We start from the raw sequence: 9,580 nt of genomic DNA on the forward strand, positions 1-9,580 counted from the left end.
TTTATTTTTTCTTTCTGTTATGTATTTTTTATATATTTTTATATATGTTTACCAAATTTGTTAGATGTAAAGATTAGATATTAAGCTAAATAAATTAAAAAAATAAAATAAAATTGCTTTGATTTTTTGCAGTAATAAGTATTTTTTTTTTAAATAATAGTTTCGATTTTAGTAATAATAAAATGTACTAAAGTGAAATATTTTATTTTGTAATGTGCGAAATTTTTCTATTCCACTTTATTTATTATAACGTTTTTATATCATTGTATAAGCCACTACGAAAAATAACTCAAATCTCAATCAAAAACCTATTTATTCCATTACAATCATTTCTTAAAAAATCCCACTTGAAACAATCAATAGTAATGTCGTCGACCTGTAATTTTTCAGCGTTTTTTCCGAACGCACAGGAAACAATCGAGAACCACACACAAAACAATACGAATTCGCAATAAACGATCCGCTCACGCAACACAGTTCAACAACCGCTCCATAACGAGTGTTGCTGCGTGCAGTTTTTATACTTTATTTTACATTAACATCAACATCACCATTGCCATCGTTTATCGACGATCGTTTGGTAATTTTATAGCGCGTGACGGTTTTCGACACCTTTTTCGACCAGTGACGTCACTTTAACGGTGCGAGATGACGTCATGTCCGAATGAAAATCAGGAGCTTTCCCGCGAGATGAAAAACACATAAATCATCCTGGAAAAAAATTTATAACGAGAAAGAAATCTCGTTCGCCGTTGGTGTGTTTTTTCGATGTCAAGGTTAATTTATATTTGAGTCGTTCTCGGTGTAAAACGGTGCTTGTGTATGAAAAATTGTTTTAACCTTTACGTTGAAATAAATATTTATGATATATATATATATAAAAGAGTATCCTGAATAAAATGCGCTGTTTTAGATTAATGGATAAATATAAAAGTTTTGTTCGTACATTTTGCGTACATGTAACAATATAATATTTTACCTCTCGCATGCAAAGTTATAAAGATAATGGATTTGAAGAAAAAAGTATACCGAGTATATTTTTTCATTAAATTAAGATTATAGCTTGATATCGGTTTAATGTGTTTATGAATATGCTATTATATTCTAATGATGATTAGGTATTAGCATTGAATTAAAACATACTAATAGTTACTGATAAATAAATGGTATTGATTTCTGAATTGTCAATTTATTAATAAAAAATATTTTTTTATTTACTTATAATTTAAATAGTGGCTGTGTTTATTTAGATTTTTTATAATATATTTATTATTTTTTTATAACAAAAAAAATCATTATCTAGTCTTTTACATCCATATGTTTTCATCACGCACATTTTAATGCAGTTGATCGCACTACATTTTGACAACGATGATTTCTGAGTATAAATACAGTATACTTTTGACTATCCGAGTGCGGATTAATCAGACTAGAAATAAATTTTAAATATTGTAAGCATCTAAAGAACATATTTTAATCATGTACTGTGTAAATGCATCTGGAACTAATAAAATTAAACGTTTGGCGTTTATAAAAGAAGAGAAGAAATAAAAAAATATAACCAAAAAGTTTGATTTGGCAAATGGGTTCCTGAAGTGAGATTTATTAAAAAGTTACCGCAGAAAGCAGTATTGTTAATAGATAATTCTTCTTTTCATACAGATCAAAGCATATTGAAAACTAACGACAGTCTTATGTCTGCACTACACACTTTGGAAGTTGGCCAAGGTTGGCCAAGGACGGAGAATATAGTGGGTTGCTTCGGTCGAGTTCGGTTCTATCCGCTCTAAAATATCTCCGAAGTCGTCCGAGTTTACTGAGAACGGGAGGTAAAGTTAGGGTAATTCAGTCGACTTGGCCAGCTTCGAGCGCTTCCGAACATTGTCGGCATTATTTCCGAGTCAAAGGGACTGAAATCGGAGCTGCTCTTACGAGCGTGTTAAGTGACGAGAGTGAGAGAGATAATGATATGAAGGTGCGCAAACTGAGATAGAATGAGTAACTGTGTTCAATTTCAGTATGCGCGTAGGCGTCCTATAGTTAACACGCATGTTGAGCGCTGCATCGTGGGCACGTGGCTAAGTTATAATACCACATGCTTATCAGGGACTTCAACAGGCTTTTACTGGCATCTTTGAATATTTTAGGGCACCAAAAAGGATTCATTTTATTTTTGATAGTATATTCTTTTAACGGATATCGTTATTATATTTTTTTTTTATATAAAATTTAATATTTAAAAAATAATTAGTCGTACTTAATTTTGTTAAAAAAAATCGTTTCGAATATCCTTATGTATTTTCCTAGATCGGTTTATATAAATGTCACACCATAACGAATTCTTATTTAGAATCGATGGCGACAAATTCTAGGATAGTCACAGATGTGTTGTTCGTATTATGAAGTATCATTTTTATGCCTTATGGCATTTTGCAAAATCCGACAAAGATTTTGCGTAAATTGAATATTTAGGACCGAAAAGTTTTCACTGATATTATATTGGTGAGTGCCCACACAAACTTTTATAATTATCAGTAGCGAATTTTCAATAATAGGACATATTAAAAATTGCGATTATTTGGCACATTTTTCGATCGCGCACAAATATACCGGCTGTACGTGACGGAAGCCGCCGTCCAGACTTCATTCACAGCCGCCGTCCGGACGGCATATGAGGTCTCGGCCGAGTTCAGTTGTAACTTCGGTTCGGTAGTGCAGGCATTATGGTTGCAAATTTTTCACCGCCTAATGTTACAAGTTTAAGTCAACCCATAGACCAAGGTGTTTTATCATTAATTAAATAGCGCTGGTCTCTCTTAAAACTCTTGCTTGATCAATTTCATGAAAAATGTCTATATTGAATGCTATACATGAAATAGCACAATCTTAGTCAAAAATAAAGCCAGTAAGACTTGTTTTTTTTTCGAGAAAATAATTCCTAACGTGGAAATATATGTCTTGGATTTCAAAGAGACTGAGGCGAGTGATATATCTAAAATATACAGATTAATGAAAAATTTATGTTAAACCTTTACTAGACTACATCGACGAAAGAGGAGTACCTCAGCGTTAACCCAGATAATGAAGAGCATACTCTGTAAGGATTGTTCTAATATTACATTCGTATGCCCATTCTACGTCTATTATTTTATTAATAATATTAAACCTATATAATCTAAACTATTACAGCTGTCAGACGCAAAACGCACGACTCGTACAATCTGACAGATATTTGTCAGGCATCGTGTCGCATGCGTACGAATTCGGTCCGAATGGAAATCTCCCCGTTTTTGATTGACAGGCGTGGAATTTTCTTCGGTTCAATTTTCCTATTCCCGACGACAAATCTTCCGGAAACTCTTCTCTTACGTAACGTTCTTCATCTCTTCACCGCCGTGGGTCGTTCACCCGGCCGCTCTCTTTGTCAGTCGTTTGCCATTTGGCCATGTGCCGATGGCTAAGAGAGATTTCTCTATGCTAATCGCATTACGCACTTTTTCCACCGGTCTTTGTGTGTGTATGGAAGTAATCGTTATACAATGCATAGCAAAAAAATAACGAAAGACACACACAAGAAGTCTGTATAATAATATCCAGTGAGGCGATTGAGAAGAAAGAGGCGTGTGTTATTAATATGTGTGAACTTAAAAAATAGTGTTGAGGTAACTTGAGCAAAATTTTAATTTGAAATGTATGCCAAGGATTTTCTAATTATTTCAACTTGCACATCTAAATGAAGATTGGAGCAAAAAAATATAATAGTATGAGTAAAATTAAGATATCAAATTAATGCACTCAAATAGCATAAGTTTTTTTAATTTGCTTAAATTTAAAATCACAATAAAATATATTATTATTGATAAGGCTAAAACTTTCAATAATATTTTTTTTATAAAATAACTAATACTAAAGATATTGGCCACGTTAAGATACAATACAATACTATATTTGCGTTAACACAGTCAGTTCGAGAGCTATCCATTTCATCATTATTCATAACTGAGAAAGAGATGGGTTTACGCACCTAATCCAGAAAGGGCCACTACCAGTGCCATTCACCAAGACCACAGACTACTGAGCTGTCTCGCGACGTGAGACTATCCTAATAGGAACAAAAAAGAGTGCGCTAATTTATCTTCCTGAGGCTATCAATCATATCTACGAGTGACGCCGATCAACAGCCCTAATATAACGCGTCGCAGAGGGTCTGTACCCCTGAGTAATATGATTCGTAATCTGTGTCCCCAGTGGCGTTTTTACTCAGTGTTATATTGTGTTTTTCTCCCCTCTTGTGATCTATATATGCACTAAGAGATGGGAGTGGTTACGTATCGTGCCTTTCTGTCTCGTTTATTTTGCCGAAATTTCGACTTTCAATGTTAAGGTCATCATCGGGCGTAGTCTAGATTTTATCTCGATTGACTTGCATATTTTCTAGCAGCGATTCACACAATCGAATCAAATACAAATCAACGATCGACAAACTTTGTGGGAAAGGTTAAAGGGTATCCATGACGCATTGGGTGGCAAAAAAATATTGCAGTAGAAAGGGAGCAGCAAGAACTCAAGTGTCACAAACTAAAGATTATTGAAGTTAACTTAAACTAAGTATTTATATTTTTTTCTGTACCTTCATTGGCTCAGTTTAAAAATACTGCAATGGTTCAATGAATTATGAATGGATATATACAAAAAGGGCCTGAAGTGTGCATTTTATTTTTATCAACATATAAAAATGTATAAATAAAAATAATCAATTACTTTAGTGTATGTAATATTCAATTATATAATACTAGCTGTCGGTCTATCACTATAGTGAAGTACCGCAGCTAGCGAATGTGTGTAAATATCGGACGCTCAACTTTTTTGGTTTTAAATTTTAATTTTGATTCGTTTAGATTTTTTCTAAGATTATATATTTTTGCTATTTAATTTAAAAAATTAAATATATGAACTTTTATTCAGGTGTTCTTAAAGTGATGAATTATAAATTATATGAAAAGGCATTTATAAATATTGTTATTGATATTTATCATTGTTTTAGCTAATAATTTGATTTAAAAGCTTAACAAATTTACTAACATTTCAACATGAAATTGTACAAATATATACGTATATGATAACTAAATTTATATATTTTGTCAAATATTCGAATGTATTGAGTGTCAATTTGATTATAGTAAACACTGCTTAGAAAAATTTCATGACTGAAACGTCATGTTTTTTTTACCTACAAAAATTATTTTGTGTACAAATTTAAATCTACTTTTATTATATGGTTTGACTTATTTTTCATTTAAAAAACTATTTTATGCAAACATAGTTATTTAATGATAATAAAATGTGCGCTTTTACTGACAGTCATATAATTCTCATTTTTATGTATAAAAAAATTATATCTAACCAAGGAACATAAATTTATCACCTTTTTTGCTGCAATTTTAATGAAGCGACAACGAATGTAAAACAGCGATTAAATTTCAAGACTCGAGAGATTCTACCATCTTGAAGTAGTAAAATCGTTTTTTTATGTACAATAAATTTACGTCTTACAGAAACTTATTTGGAGTTTAAGAACAAAAAACGCGTTTTTTGGACTGATTACATCATTCACACATACATATGTATATGTATCTGACGAATGATACAATTTTTTCAAATGCCCCATTATTGTCCAATGTCTGTGTTCTATTCAAAACATTACGTTAGTTAGTTATTGAGCTCGATTCAATACACGAATTGTTATTGTCATTGTTAGATCTTACAAATTTGATCATTACACTTATAAGGCAAACAAAACAGGCACGAGTTGCAAACACAGCACATGTGTGTTTTATTTTATTTCATTTTTTCAGTTAACTGGGATTTCAACGAGCTTTAACAGTCTCATGTACCATATGTGCTTAGCCGTACTTTATTGTATGCAGCAACAAAGCGAATGTTTTCCAGTTATTACGCAAAGAAATTAATTTTCCTCAATTAATATTTGCTCAGAAACCATAACAAAAACACAATACGTGGTTCGACATGTTTTCAACCAAAATTATTGTAATACGTAATTAAATTTAAAGCGAAGACTGAATGAAAACTGTACAAACATTGGGTATGTTTTGAGAGTGTGTTTACGCCGCTTTTCTCGCTCGGCTGATAAAGCAATTTCACCGGTAATTTATTTGCGTAAGACTGTTATTTATAGTGTTCGGTTATCAGCTTTCAGTCGGTTTGTTCTGAAAACAAGCTCCCCACAGAGGAAACGCTCTTATTTGTTTCGTCTTCAGATTTCATTATTGAGCACACGCCGTGGGGGCACTTTTGATAATGTGCGACTGACGTGTATTCTTTTCCCAGTTGACATTTTCCAGTGAAAGCCTTAGAAAATATCTTATATACTGTATTTTTGTTACAACAATGCTTTACTACATGTCAGAAATCTTACCATCAATACGCTTGATAAAAATATGATTTATAAATGTTGAAAAATTACCTTGAAAAAATAGAGATTGCTCTAATGTTAATTTAAATTATAAAAAAATACTATCCGCCTATCAACTATTTGAGTAAAATTAAACTTCTTTAAAAAAAGTTTATGCGTTTATGCTTTCGATGTCTATAAAGTATCTACTGTCTCTTCTGCTTCATAATATTTTTTAAAGAATGTAATAAATAGAATTGATCCAAAATAATAAGCTTTAAAGTCAGTATTAAATTCATATACAGTCACTCTTATCAATAAAAAATAGCAGCAAATTATATTCTAGTAAAAACAATACCATCTTCATTAAAAAAAAAAAATTTATTCGGTACAAAAACAGCGACGCGTAACTTGTATTTTTTGCACCCCTGTCACGGTAAGGAAATAAGTATCGATTTGATCAGGAGATAAAAGTATGGTTCTAATTATTTTACGTTAAAATAAAATCGATAGAAGGTTACGGTGAACAGTCACAAAGAAAAAATCTACAAGTTAACTTTTAAACGTACCATAATTTATTATTAAAGCGATACATATCACAAACCATAAATTTCATTATTTGTTTAAAATATAGTTTTGCTTATATGTTTATTGTGAAATGTTCATAATATAAGTTAATGATTATATATAGCGAATGACTATTTAGCTACACACAAAATAAAAACCAATTATAGTTTTTTTACGATATACAAAAACAACATTTTAACCTAATGTATACAAAGTCAAGATGAAGAAAAACATCGCTATCCATACAAATAGACATTAGTTTTTTTTAGTTCCTTTAACAGCGTCTGGCATTCATCAACCCAATTTTAGTCCAATTTGTTGTTTACCAGCGTTTTCCAACGACTCGTATTGCTCGTATAAGATTTTATTATATTTGGCAGTGAGTTCAGTTATCAAACTCTCAATTACGTAAGGAAATAAATTCATGGTAATATATTTAACGTGTATTTTATTATATAAATGAATGGTTTATTATTTATAAACAAGCATTTAAATACAATAAAATTATTAACAGTTATATATATTTATTTTAAATTTTTCAAATGCTAAAGAGATTACGATTATTGGTTATTTTTAACTATTCGAATATCCGATAGTAAACGATAAAATATTGAAATATTATATATTGTGTATATTTGTAGAAATTACCATAATGTTATAAAACGTGTTAACACTGTATTTTAATTTAAAAAAATTAATACGTTAAATATTTTTAACTTTAAATCAGTCTTTAAAAATTTCTTTCAAAGAGGTAAGAAAAATATTACAAGCCATTGATAAAGTCATATTTTTGGGGGTCATCACGCTAGTTGCATACATAAATATCTAGTCGAATTTCATATTAAGACGTTGCATGTAAACCAGTACTCCTCTCAACTTCCTACCTGGGTTGTCATTAACGATAAAATCTCGGTTTAATCTTTCGGTATTATTTTTTTATTGTTACAGATGGACAGAAGGGAAACACTGGTTGGTTGCGCTCTGCGTGTCTTGAGCCGCGCGAGATCGTTATTCTTCGAGCAATGGTGGAAAAGCTGGCGGAGGGATGATGTCAGTGAAAGATCCTCTGAGTTTTGGTTGGTATGGCAGAGACAGTATTGTGGAGGTTGATCCCTCTCTGATGCTGGAGTCTTGAAAGGAACCACAAAATTTAAACATAACTTAAAAAATATGGCTACATATTAACAAATTTCGACATGACGCACAAAAATATCAGTTGCGATGAAAAGATTAAAATTCTTTTAAAAAAATATTATTCCATGCTATTATTATGGGTTTGTGTTTTATTAGAATAGTTTTGCGTGTTTCATTTTAAACTGATTACAGATTTCACCAGCAAAAAAATATGTCATAAACTGGGTAAATATAATTAACATCTACAATTAAGCAGTGTGAACATTTTAATAATTAACTATTCTTATACATTACAATCAAGAAGTGTTAATGTGCATGCCTTAACTTGATTACTAAAATATTTTATCAAGATATCCGTAAGTTTAAAAAGATTTAGGAAAACCTAATCTGGGATAATTGACTGCAATTTTAATTATATAATATAATGATTTCCCAGATAAGATAGAAAGTGAAAAATATAAGGGTTCGCATGCGATTCATCGACTTGTTTAAGATATATAATCAACCATGAATCTTTTTTTCTTGATAAATAAGTATAAAAGATATTTCTCAGATACTTTGAAATCAGAATATAAAAACATATACTACCCATTAATTTTTCACCTAAATTTCTACGAGCCATGATGAGCAATGAATAACTAGAGTCGCGTTAGCATGTATTTGTAGGAAAGTACTTCTGCAAAATATTACCTTATAACGAGTTTAAGTTATATTTCAAAGAACGGTGTAATTTAATAGCTTTTCAATAAGTACAGCTATCTACATTTTTAACCAATTGTGGGAAACTTTGATCTGTTATTAATCAGCTACTCGCAGTTTCTGGATTCCTTGTAATCTAATACGTACATATATTATTTGCAAGGCGATCTTATTTATGATAATACAATTTGACGTGATATATTATAAGTCGTTTTGTTATGGCTTTGTATATGATTAATATTTTTTGTAACTCTATACATGATGATTTATAGTACACATACATTTATATGATATAATAATGCTAAATTTTATTATACGCTAAATAAATTAAGTTTTGCTTTGAAGTGTGCTAGTACTTTTGGGCTGCAAATAGCGTCGTTGCGAGAGATCTGGAATAACGGTCGGTTAACGGGTATTTCCCAAATCTTACAACGCTCCAGGAATAGAATGTTCCTTGAGCACTGGCTAGGATCCAACTCTCCTGCTGTGTTATGGTTTAGAACCATAATGCAATATCAATATGCGCACATCAACCGACTGTCGTATAACGCAACACAATACAAAAAGCCAATTGCCCGAAGAGAAACATAAAACGAACCATGGCTTGGTTCGACGAACCAAAATGAGAAAAACAAACAAACGATGCCTAGTTTAGCTTTACGGCAAAAGTTTTATTTACTAACAGCGGCTCGCAATTAACCCCGTTCGTTTGATATGATTTCGATGTGGAAAACAAAACAATTTTCCAGCGAAGCGTCCGAGTTTAGT

This window comes from Plectrocnemia conspersa, unplaced genomic scaffold (genome assembly GCF_051122295.1).
Source record: "Plectrocnemia conspersa isolate PC_06_02 unplaced genomic scaffold, ASM5112229v1 ptg000013l, whole genome shotgun sequence".
NCBI lineage: Eukaryota > Metazoa > Arthropoda > Insecta > Trichoptera > Polycentropodidae > Plectrocnemia > Plectrocnemia conspersa.